This window comes from Salvia splendens, chromosome 19, assembly GCF_004379255.2.
Source record: "Salvia splendens isolate huo1 chromosome 19, SspV2, whole genome shotgun sequence".
Taxonomy (NCBI): Eukaryota; Viridiplantae; Streptophyta; class Magnoliopsida; order Lamiales; family Lamiaceae; genus Salvia; species Salvia splendens.
The window spans coordinates 21590373-21603821 of record NC_056050.1 but is presented as its reverse complement, the minus strand read 5'-3'; the positions used below and the strand labels follow the sequence as shown (position 1 = coordinate 21603821).

Genomic DNA, 13449 nt, shown 5'->3' with positions numbered 1-13449 from the left:
CCCAATACTACCATATTACATTATTTGCTTCTCGTAGTACAAAATATGCAAATAATCTTCTTTCATTTCAACCTTGTGTAATTACACATGCATGGTTCATTTCAATCTCAAGAAATTGATTGCGTGTAATTATGTATGTATTATGCTGACGTTACGATATTCTAATATTTTCATGTAATTTTTCTTCAAAATTTCCAATACATTATATATTTTCGAATTGAGATAAATCTCTCATTTCTTGACTCCAAGTAACCACACAACATTCCATCATTTTGCTATCAATCCTTGGGAATTAGACTATTTCATGTAATTCTCGTTCAATTCAATAGTAATCAACTTTTTAATTACACAACTCTCAATTGTAGAGATTTTCCAATTAATTTAAAAATATTTTTTTTTTCATAGAAGGCCACAGTCCACTGCTGCGAATGGGTTATAAGGGCATATCTCACAATCAACCTAGTATTTAATCCGTCGATGCAACCTTACAAAGCGAACATCCCCTAAGATCCATCTTCTTTGTTTTTAACTTTGTTTTGCAAGTCATTAAGAGCTTGGAAAATGCTAACACCATAATGAGTCAAAACTCCCTCGTTTGGAAGAACTCTGCCCCACCCCGAGCTCAATTGCTTGTCGGGTTTATCTTACAAGAAATGCTTAACACTAAAGATAGACCGATCAGATGGGACATTCCACGAATTGAGAATGATATGTGTATTTTCTGCAAAAAAGAGCCATAGACGTTGGAGCTGTTAGAAATAATGAGATAAAATTCTCAAGCTGTGTACAAGCGGTACTCTAATTATTACAATCGAAGGAAAATAACAACAATAAGTGGAATGGAAATTACAACCGAAATAATAAAACAAACCAAACTATAAGTCGAGTCGAGGAAAGCCCTCTTTCCGCAAGACAAATTACGCCCCGGCTAGTGCTCACGGAATGACGTATTGTCCCCAAAGATAAAACGACTTTCTCCTAGCGTGTAGAAGCACTTCAAACCCGCTAGGCACCAGCGAACTTGATGGAGTTTCGAGAATCGAGCTATGCAATGCTCCTAAGATGCATACTATGCTGTAGAGAGCTTGAGAGAAGATGTAATGCTTTTCGTTGGTGTGTATTCTCTCTACAACTCCATGCCTTTTATAGGCATCAAATGTGGACATGGAACGTCATGGAATTAACCACCATAAACCACAATATTAAAACAATGGAGGTTACAAGAATAAGAAAAGCCAAAAGCCTCTCTTAAATCACTTCCCCCACATTGGTTAGAGCACTTCAAGCTCAAACCAACACAAGACGTGTATGCATTGAACCATTCCTCCTTGGTGTATACCGAGACAATAATATTGACACAATATTATTTACAAACTCATCAGTTCTCACGTTTGTGTCCTTTACTGGCCATGGAACACCACTTTGGATTCATAAGTGATTCACATGTTGAAGCGGCCCACACTTCTTCACTTACATAGGTGATTCTTTTCCTGGTATCCTGCAATATCCACCTCCTCGAGGTTTCTAAGAATCATTAAAAGTCAAAACTTAGCCTCTTACTACATGCAGGTTACAGCACCCAATGCTTTCTAAAGAATGAGTGAAGATTAAAAATCTTCCGAGTGTTACAACTAGAATCATATAGCTTCGTTTTCCCATTGAACCAAGCCCATGAGATCTCCAATCGTATGGTTGGGTTACCACTACAATAATCTTTTAAGATGTGGTTTTCAGTCTCATTCTTTTTAGCAATTTATGCATTTGATCACAGTTTAAACTTTTCATTAACGGATCCGCTAAGTTATCCACTGACCTTACATAGTCAACTGCGATAACACCACTTGTGATCAATTGTCTTACGGTATTATGTCGTCGACGAATATGTTGAGACTTACCATTGTATAAGCCACTATGTGCTCTCCCTATAGCCGCTTGGCTATCACAGTGTATCACTACTGTTGGCACTGGCTTCTTCCAACATGGAATATCTTCTAGGAAGTTTCTAAGCCACTCGGCTTCTTCCCCTGCTTTGTCTAAAGTGATAAACTCGGATTCCATGGTGGATCGAACTATACACGTTGGTTTCGTTGACTTCCACGAAACAGCTCCACCCCCCACAGTGAACACATACCCACTCGTCGAGAACAAGTCTTTTGAATCACAAATCCAATTTGCATCATAGTACCCTTCGAGTACTTGGGGATATCTTGTGTATTGCAGCTCAAAGTTAAGAGTATACTTCAAGTATCTCAAAACCTATGCAGATCTTTCCAATGTTCCTTGCTTGGGTTGCTCATAAATCGGCTCAGCTTATTCACCGTACACGCAAGATCTGGTCAGGTGCAGTTTGTGATAAACATCAAACTCCCTATGATCCTTGCATATTCTTCTTGAGCTACAGGCTCGCCCGTGTGCTTACTCAAATGCACCTTGGGTTCCAATGGAGTCTTAGCTGGCTCACAATAAAACGAGTGAAACTTCTTAAGTACATTTTTCTCAATATAATGAGATTGTGTCAAAGCAATTCCCTCATGATTCCTTTTAATCTTGATTTTGAGAATCACATCAGCTAAACCCATATCTTTCATGTCGAAATTTCTTTTCAACATATTTTTGGTTTCGTTGATAATGGCACTATTGCTGCCCATAATCAACATATCATCTACATAAAGACACACAATAACAAAACTGTTATCTGAGTTCTTAATGTAAACACACTTATCACACTCATTGATAGTGAACCCATTTGACAACATCATATTGTCAAACTTTAAGTGTCATTGCAATGACGCTTGTTTCAATCCATATAGAGACCTCACTAGTTTGCATATCTTCCTTTCTTGGCCAAGTACTACAAACCCTTTAAGTTGCTCCATATAAATTTCTTCCTCCAATTCACCATTCAGAAACACAGTTTTCATATCCATTTGGTGAATCTCAAGATAGTGCATAACAGCAATTGCGAGAAGCACCCAATGGAAGTGATTCTCGTAACATGTGAATATGTGTCGAAGAAATCATATCCTTCTTGCTGCTTAAAGCCTTTTACAATTAGGCGAGCTTTGTACTTTTCAATAGTACCATCAGTTTTATATCTCCTTCTCAGGATTCACTTGCACCCTAAGGTCTTGCAGCCTTTTGGCAAGTTTACTAACACCCATGTGTTATTTCTCATAGTTGATTCAATTTCACTATTGATCACTTCTTGCCAAAATGGCGCATCTGGGCCAGACAGCTTCTGCCAACGACTCTGGTTCGTCATCCAACATAAAAGTTAAGAAGTCGATACCAAATGTCTTAGCAATTTTAACTCTTTTTACCACGTCTTGATTCTACATCCTCAGGACTTGACCTCGTCCTTTTTAGAGGATTAGAACCAGTGGATTCATCCATCATTCTTTCACTAGAACGATCCTCCTACCTCTTGCAAGGGTAAACATACTTAAAAAATATAGCATTCCTTGATTCATTGTTGTTCCTTCAGCCACACCAGGCACAATTGACCTATGGACTAGGAAACGATAGACACTACTATTAAGTGCATGGCCAATAAAGATGCAATCGACTGTTTTAGGGCCAATTGCAACTTGTTTCGGAAGTGGCACTTCTACCTTAGCTAAGCACCCCCACACTTTGAGGTACGAATACAAAGGTTTCTTCCCTTTCCACAACTCATAAGGAGTCACATACCTATTTTTTGGTGGAATCTTATTCAAGATATAATTTTCCGTTAACACAGCCTCTCCCCACATGTTATGGGGTAAACCTGAATTAATCAACAGAGCATTCATAATCTCTTTAAGTGTTCGATTTTTGCGTTCAGCAACACCATTTGACTTAGGAGAATATGGAGCTGTGGTTTGGTGAATTATACCACTTGCATGACATAATTCTGCAAACGACACTACATACTCACCACCTCTATCACTTCGAACACACTTAATTTGACAATTAAGTTGATTTTCGGCTTCATTTTTGAAGTCTTTAAACGCTTCAATTGCCTCATCTTTACTTCTTAATAAGTAAAGGTAACAATACCTTGTGCAATCATCTATAAACGTGATGAAATACTTTTTTATCATCTCTTGTTTGCACAAATTTCAAATCACATGCGTCTGTATGGATCAACTCAAGAGGTTTTGTGCTCCGCTCTACCGAATGGAACGACAGCTTAGCCCTTTTGGCTTCAACACACACTTCACATCTTTCTTGTGAGTTAAACTTATCTACTTTTAGTAAACTAAGATTTACTAATCTTTTTATAGCATTTAGATTTGTATGTCCCAATTTATTATGCCATAAATCAGAGCTTTCAAGCAAAAAAGAGGATGTGTCATCTTCCTTATTGCTTATTCCTTTTCCACGGTGAATGACCGTAACATTCAGCTCAAAAAGCCCATTCACTACGTTACCTTCACCTATGAACTTTCCATACTTGGTCAATATAACCTTTTCACACTCAAATTCTAATGAGAATCCGTGATTTACTAGAAGTGAGTCTGACACGAAATTATTTCGGATGTCTGGGACATGCAACACATCCTTAAGGGTAAGAACCTTTCCTGATCCTAATGTTAGGAATACATTACCCACACCAACCACCTTAGAAGAGGCTTGGTTTCCCATGCGTACTTTTCTACCTCCAACAGATTTGTAAGTAGAAAAAACGCTTCTCTCGGAGCACACATGACATGTGGCACCCGTATCAACAAACCATTCATTTGGATTATTACCATGGTCCACTTCGGAGACCATTGAGATCACATCATGATCTACACTTTCAAATAATTTGCACAGTATTGTTTCCAACAATAAGTACACAATTATGTTGAACCAAATGTGCATTGATATATTCAACAATTCATGCACCACAATTACTACTACCAAATCTAAATTGGTCTTGATTGTCAAATGACAAATGATAAACACAATTCTCAAGAGAATGAATCTCAAGGAATTAACAATTTCATAGCCCATGAACATCGCGACTGTTCGTTTCTTCATTCCAGCTTTGGAGCTCATGTTTCCTCAAACTTCGATTGGTATAATCCTGTCTTAGAAAAGTACACTAATTTGTCTTGCGATTGTTAGAAATAATGAGATAAAATTCTCAAGCCGTGTACATGCGGTACTCTAATTATTACAATCGAAAGAAAATAACAACAATAAGTGGAATGGAAATTACAACCGAAATAATAAAACAAACCAAACTATAAGTCGAGTCGAGGAAAACCCTCTTTCCGCAAGACAAATTACGCCCCGGCTAGTGCTCACGGAATGACGTATTGTCCCCAAAGATAAAACGACTTCCTCCTAGCGTGTAGAAGCACCTCAAACCCGCTAGACACCAGCGAACTTGATGGAGTTCCGAGAATCGAGCTATGCAATGCTCTTAAAATGCACACTATGATGTAGAGAGCTTGAGAGAAGATGTAATGCTTTTCGTTGGTGTGTATTCTCTCTACAAATCTATGCCTTTTATAGGGGCATCAAATGTAGACATGAAAAGTCATGGAATTAACCACCATAAACCACAATATTAACACAATAGAGGTTACAAGAATAAGAAAAGCCAAAAGCAACTCTTAAACCACACGTTTCCAACAGGAGCACATCTTTATTAACTTTAGAATCATCTTTATTAACTTTAGAATCTCGAGTGGTGTGTGATACTACTGTTGTGATTAATGGAAACTATTCATGTGCTTGTGTAACGACCCGATGGTGAAAAATAACGAAAAAAAAGGTTGAAAAAAAACTGCGCTACATTAGGAATTGCTTTATCAGCTTTGTTAATTTGTATTCTAATGCTTCAATCAAACTATACTGAATAGATTAAAAGTAGGTAATTTCACTCAACATTAATTTAATAAGATTCACAAACTCCTGGACAGCATTGAAATTTGTTTGATCAGTGTTGCATTGATATTGATTAGTCATGCATGCAAAGTTGAGGTTTAATTTTGTTGAATTTTCACGTTTGTATTTGATATTGAAATAGCCTAGCCATTTTTTTCAATTTACTACTCCCCTCGCGTTGATAACTTGATATCATAGTTTTCTCTTCTGATTGGGGAAACTGCTTACAGTTATTTGTTTTTTTGGTAATTTTAATCTATAAGTAGTTGTTTGCTCTTTGCCTCTTTCAGTCACATCATTAATTGAGATTAACTGACTTAAAATAAATTAGTACTACTATGAAATTTGTTCTATTATTATATCTTCCTTATAAATCCATTTTCCATCTTTCATTGATGTGGAATATAATTTGCTAAATATTTCACCAATATTATGGTTTTATTTTATGTTATATTTGGACTTTTAACAATTTAAACTTTGAACACTATGCTTATATGCATGATCTTATATTTATTTATATATAAAGATATGATCATTAAGTTTAAAAATATGCGTGATAATGCTAATTATTAGTTTTAGCGTTATACTCTTAGGGATGTGATCAAATGCAAACCATATATTTAATACAAATTCAAAACTTTAATCCTAGCCACTAATTATTAAAGATATGTGGTTAATATTGCATTTAATTTCTATGTCAACAAGAGTATGTAATTTGTCAACGGAAGGTAATTTTGTAACTTAATTTTCTCAGCGGTTTATGCGTTCCTAATTTCTCTCCCACCTTCCAAAACTGAAAATAATCACATATTCTTAAGGATCTTAACACCACGCGGAAACTTTATTCTGAAGACTGATTTTTTTTTGCCGGCGTATTCTGGAGGTTTTTTATTATCCGGCCGAATCTTAAATTGATTTCTTTGCTGGTGTCACATCGTTTTTTATTATTATATGGAGGGTTCTAACACTGATAAAGGTAATTTCACGGTGATGAGAATTATAGGTTACTCATAATGCAACAAAAGTTTTTTTATTTTTCATTTCCAGATTCGTGTTTTCCTTATGTCGTAGATTGACACATTCGTGATTCATAATTTCCATTCGTTGAAGATTGGCACATTCGTGATTCGTGAATTCCATATTTTAAAGATTTTTCATTTCCAGATTTGTGATTTTTAGTATGTTGTCGATTGCGAATACAATTTGTTATTTAGATTGTGTTTGTTTTTCCGTTGAACCTGTGTTGAAATTATTAGAATTTTTGTTGCTATGTCGTATCACATGGCTGATCCTATGTTGACATTTGTAAGCTACGGTTGATTCTACGTTGCAATTCTATTGACATTTTTGTTGATTCTATATTGATATTCTATATTGATATACATTTGACATTTGTAAGCTATGGTTGATTCTACATTGCAATTCTATTGACATTTTTGTTGATTCTATATTTATATTCTATATTGATATACATAGCTGCTGATCGAGTCCATTTTTTTTAATTCTCTGTTGACATTTGGCTGCTTTGTGTATCAGTCCCAATCATTCCAGAATGTAGATCCGACTTGAAGCCTTATGTTGGCAAGCTTTTTGAATCTGTAGAAGATGGCGTTTCTTTTTATGAAGAATATGCTAACGTATGTCGGTTAGATACCCGAAGATTTGGTCACAAATTATCAATTGGCGTCAAAACTTGGTAGACTCTAGTTTGTAGCAGGCAAGGTGAACTGTTGTGTGACGAGGAAAATGAAAGCACTACGCCCGAGGGTAGTGCCAACAAGCGTAGATGGCGTTCTAGTAGATTTCTCTGCAATGCGAGACTTACCTTGAAGTAAGTAATCGTTTCTGGCAGTGCAAGATATGTTATTAGCAACTTCATAGAAAACCACAATCACGAGATGGTTGACAGAAGCACGTTCGATACAAGAAATCCAACCGTAAGCTTGGGGATATCCATTATAAATTCATGCAGGATTCCGCAAAGGCAAATATTGGGCATACAACAACTTTCAACTTGTTAAAGGAGTTCATGGGTGGATACGATTCCGTTGGCTGCACCGTCACTGACATACGTAATAGTACTCGTGACATATTGCAGCAAATGAAAGACGTTGATATCAAGTTAATTTTAAATCAAATGGAGGAGAAGAAGGCTAGCTGCGACGGGTTCCATTACAAATTCCAACAAGCTAGTGATGGCAAGTTACTTAGTCTTTTCTGGTGGGATGCTATGTGCAGGAAGAACTACAAGATGTTTGGTGAAGTTGTATCATTTGATACTACATATTCCACAAACAGGTAATAGTAGTTGTTGAGATTCAGTTGATTCCACATTCAAATTAAAAAGTACATGTAGTTGATGCTATTTTCAAATGCCAAGTATATGTAGTTGCTTACATTTTTTAACAAATGAAATTAGGTATTGCATGGTGTTTGGTCCATTCACGGGGAAAGACAACCACGGATGTCCAGTAGCATTTTGGGCCGGATTTGTGTCAAGTGAAGGCGCAGACTCTTTCTCTTGGTTGTTGAGAGAGTTTGTAGAATGTAAGGGGGGGCTCCTAAGTTGATAATAACTGATCAGGATTGGGGGATGAAGCTTGCTATAGAACATATGCTAAACGGTACCAGACACCGTTGGTGTATGTGGCATATCATGTTGAAACTGCCTGATAAGGTTCCCAAAAAAATACTTGCTAGCGAAAATTTGAAGAGGGATTTGGACTCTTGTGTGTGGTCGGAATTATTGGAGCTAGAGCAATTTGAAGAAACATGGCTGGCAATTATGGATCGATATGGCTTGCAAGATGAATCTTGGTTCAAAACTATGTTTGAGCAAAGTGAATATTTGATACCAACTTAGTTTAGAGACTTCCCAATGGGGTCATTGTTGAAGACAACATCATTTTATGAGTCTGAGAATAGTTTCTTCAAAAGGTACACCAAGCCATACTACAATCTTGCTGACTTTATAATGCAGTACAACAGTGGATTGGATTCACAACGGAACCTAACAGAAAGACTTGATTTTGTTGATTCCACCAAAGTCCCAATTATGTCAACAAAGTTGTTGATTGAGAAACATGCAACATCTATGTACACTGATCGTATTTTCCAGCAAGTACAAGATGAGATCGTTGAGGGACATCGAAGGTGCCGAATGAAACATTGTGATGTGGCAAATAATTATGAGATATACACATTGACTGATAGTCATCCCAACAAATGTGTTGTCCGTCATGAGGTTGGCACTGAATGGTACGAGTGCGACTGCAAGCTGTTTCTGCGGCGTGGAATATTGTGTTGCCACGTTTTTTAGGTTTTCAAAAACCACGACCTTACATTAATACCAGATAGATATCTTGGTACAAGGTGGCTGAAGACATCGCTGTTAAAGGAAGTTCACAGTGAGCCTAATGAGGAGTCAACGCTTACTGCAGTTACTACAGGTGTGCACCTTATTCTAATTATGATGAATTTTGTCGATGGTGCAGACGTAGGCGTTTTTTAGTATGATTGTCTGTTGACATTGTGATGCTTTTGGTTGATCATGTATAGACATTCTGATGTTATTTGTTGATCATGCGTTGACATTGTGGAGTTATTTGTTGATCCTGTATTGACATTCTAATGCTCTGTCATGATACTGTGTTGACATTCTGATGCTATTTTTGTTGATCCTGAATTGACATTGTGATGCTATAGTATGATTGTATGTTGTATGATTGAAATTTTGTGCTAATACAGAGTCGCAAGTTGATAAAAAAATGAGAAGTTGCAACAAAACTGCACTCGTTGTACTTTCATTTATTTCAACGCGCCCAAAGCAACGACGATGACATTACTGCATTGTTTGACGGTATGGAAGCCCTAGGGGAAAAACTATTCGATGGTACTTTTCCATTAGTCTCATCGATGGATAAAGAACAGAGATTTGAGAATCTGTACGGATCTTCTCGACCTAGTGTTGTAACTGTGCACCCTCCTGATGTGGTGAAGACAAAGGGTTCAGGAAGAGGCGGCAGAATTGTGTCACCGAAAGAGAAGGCTATGAGGGAACAACAAAGGCCTCGTCGGCGATGTGGAAAATGTGGAGAAGTTGGTCACCACGATTCAAGAAACTGCGCCAGGCAAAAAGATAAAGCCAAAAAGTAGTGGGTTTTAGTTTTTTTTATGTTTACATGCCACTTGACTGTCAACTACATTTCAACAATGGTTTAAATTTTTCATTTCCAGATTTGTGATTTTCAGATTCTTACGATGTAGACGTCGGTATGTTGAGTCGGTTGCGAATACAATTTGTTATTCAGATTGTGTTAGTTTTTTCCGTTGAACCTGTGTTGAAATGCTATTGACTTTTTGTTGATTCTACGCAAGATGAGACTCAACAATGTTTTCAACTATTTGATAAGCACCGCAATTCTATTGACTTTTTGTTGATTCTACCGCGCAATTCCATTAACTTTTTTGTTAAATTTTCAACTATTTGATAAGCAGGTTTTCCATCCGTTAATTGCTTTAGTATGTTCAATTTTTCCACCAACATTCGACACAAGCATTTGTCAATAATATTTCAAGTTATTTTTACGACGTTCTTATAGAAGAATAAAGACCAATAATTTGATCTGAACAGAACACCAATACTATTTTTCAATCATGTGAAAATGACTTCTTACTGTTTTAAATTCAAATAAGAACAATGTTAACAAAAGAAACCTTCTCAGTTCTCAACAAAGTACGATTTTTAAAAAACTAGTCTGCTTCAAGCTACGCTAAATAGTTTCAACAACTAAACTAACTATTGATAGCCAAACTGTTGCTTGAACATGCAAAAAAACACCAACTTTCTCAAAAAAAATCAAACACACTTTCTTTTCTTCTTTGCCGGCTCCTTGTTGGGCATTTTACTGGGATCTTTGTTCAACAAACCATTGACCTGCCTCTCAAAATTGGTTCTAAACGAAGGGGTCACATTTATATAACTTGTCATGTACTTTGTGAATCAGACCCTGACTTTGTTGGATTCCGAAAGAAGCATTGTCTTGCAATAACGCCCCCTCAAAATCTGCAATGTCCTGACACTAACTCCTTGAAGACCACTATTCCACAAATTGATAGGCGTACCCATATATGTTTCCATATGTCTCATCAGGAAGACCGCAGAGTCCTTGTCGTTGTTAGTTGTTTTCCATGGCAAGTCCAGCAGCCAGATTCCACGTTCTTTACTTATCACTCTAGCAAGGTGTTTGAGGCCCTTGGTTAGGAGATATCGGACAAAAAATTCCCTCTACAGCAACCACGTCATAAGAAAATCAATATAAACACGTAGAACTAAACAATATTAGTAGAAAATCAAACCAACAACATTCATACAATTCACAATAAAATCAAAGACAATCTTTTCAACTAATTGTCAAACAAACTTAAATGTTGTATTTCAACAAAGCTTCAACAGCATATCAACATATTTTTAGGCACACACCTTTACCAACTGATTTAATATCAATACTACTACAGAAGAATATCAACTACAATCAGTTCAACTTTACTTAGCAGTAAAGTCAAGTCTTTACTATAGTTTGCCACATATCGAACACTGTTCTCAAGGACTGTATTGTCAATGACATTTGCAATTCCAGTCTTCATTGAAAAGCATACCAAATAGTAGTGTGTGGGAGACCATATTGGGAAAAACACCTGTAGATAGCAATTCAATTATTTTAATATTCAATTTGTAGTTTAAAGCCGATTATTGGGAAAATAACCTTCCAATAATTCATATTTGGTATAGATTTGAAAGAGTAATTACCAACTCATATTTGTTCCAGTCAAAAGTTTCAATGTTTTTGAATTGAGAATCTATATCCTTGCAGAATGCTTCCGCAGCTCTAGACTCCTCCCATTCATTTCTACGTTCAACCACATTATAAGATTGGAGAAACAAATTGAACATTAGTAAAGTATATCTCACATAAATCATAACCATTTACCATGTACACTTACCGTGGGAGTAGTGAACATGAACAATCTGTTGGGCGCTTTTGATGACTTGTACATCTCCATGACATTCAAGTACGACGCCCAAACATCAACAATTGCAGCGTTTCATGTGGCTTCAACGAGGTGAATTTCCTTTTCGATACTTCTATGACATCGTCCTCATAGATATTATGAGACCTGCAATTCAAACATATGTTAGCTGCTTGAATTTCCTTTTCAACCAAACTATACTAAACAAATCATTTAGTATAAACCTAGAGATTTGTTTCCTTTTCAAATCACTTTGTTCTTACATCCAAATCTCTTGTGTCGCAAGTAAAAACTGGTAACAATCCCTCTCTTCTTTGGTCAGAGTGGGGCTGATACAAATGGCACGCGAGTTGTATGGCAAGCACAACGCTGCACCCACCCGTCTTTCTGTAAGCGACCTTAGGTTCCTTGATGGAGCTAGTTGGATGACAACATATGTGCTTTCCTCACGAGTAGCTCCTTCATTATTCTCCTCAGTTGGTAGACCAGCATCAATTGCCGTCTCAGATGCAGATGGAAAAATACAAGTAGTAATTGTGGAAGATCCAACCATCATCCTAGCAAGATTCTTTGGCCAACGACTAATGATTTAACATGTGTTCTTTGGTGTCTCCAGGTTAACAACGACATCAACGTGTTGAACCACTATAACGTATTCAACAATGCGTGGAATGTAGAGCGCCCGTTGCAAGCTTCACGACCAATGTATGTCCGTACAACATAAGCTACTACTTCGTGAACAGACACCCCTATGTGGCTAGCTTTCATTATGACATTTTCATGTCTAATAGACTAAAAAAACTCATTTTGCACAAAAATAGTAAAAAGAAGACGTGAAAATGCTTTCGGGGCTCGCCATGCATGAACACATAATAAAGACCACTTGGTCGACTCCGACATGATCTACTTGAAGAAATCTAGGCATGCTTCGATCCCCCGATGATTATAATATTTTTCTATTATATTTTTAGTATTTTGACAATGTATTTATTGATTTCAATCATGTAATTTTAATGGTTAAGCAATTTTAATATTTTTCTGTTATTTGTAAACTTATTTGATTGAAAATTATTACTATTAAAAAAGAAGTAGGCAACTAACACTCGAAAACCTAATGCTTAATGGTCATGAATAATGTAAAAGAACACATGGATATATAATGTTTAAGGAATTAATACTTATAAATATATATTACCAGCATTAAGGCCATGTTTAGTTGCCAGGATTCTGTCTGTGAAAATAATCTGATTCCTTAAATTTTAAATTCATGTGTTTGTTTCCGTTTTTAATCAAATTGGGAAAGTAATCAAAATCCTGAAACAAGAAAAGTTAGTACAACTTTACAGGATTCTGAATCCTAACTTTTCTTAGGTATTCTTTTTTCCAGTTTTAGGATTCTTACGTATTTAATGCAATATAGTATAGTTTATTATTATTATTATTATTATTATTATTATTATTATTATTATTATTATTATTATTATTATTATTATTATTATTATTATTATTATTATCATTATATTTACTTAATTTTTAATTGAATAAATTTTATAATTTAAA

The 13449-nt window shown here is 36.1% G+C and overlaps 1 long non-coding RNA gene across 1 annotated transcript; it reads left to right on the top strand.

Annotated features, from left to right (window-relative positions):
* The first annotated feature begins 6772 nt into the window (after positions 1 to 6772).
* LOC121779394 lies at positions 6773 to 10051 on the top strand. The gene is made up of 4 exons (XR_006045801.1): positions 6773 to 6835; positions 7396 to 8157; positions 8279 to 9308; positions 9607 to 10051. It is a non-coding gene; the product is annotated as an uncharacterized LOC121779394 (long non-coding RNA).
* The last annotated feature ends 3398 nt before the right edge of the window (positions 10052 to 13449 follow it).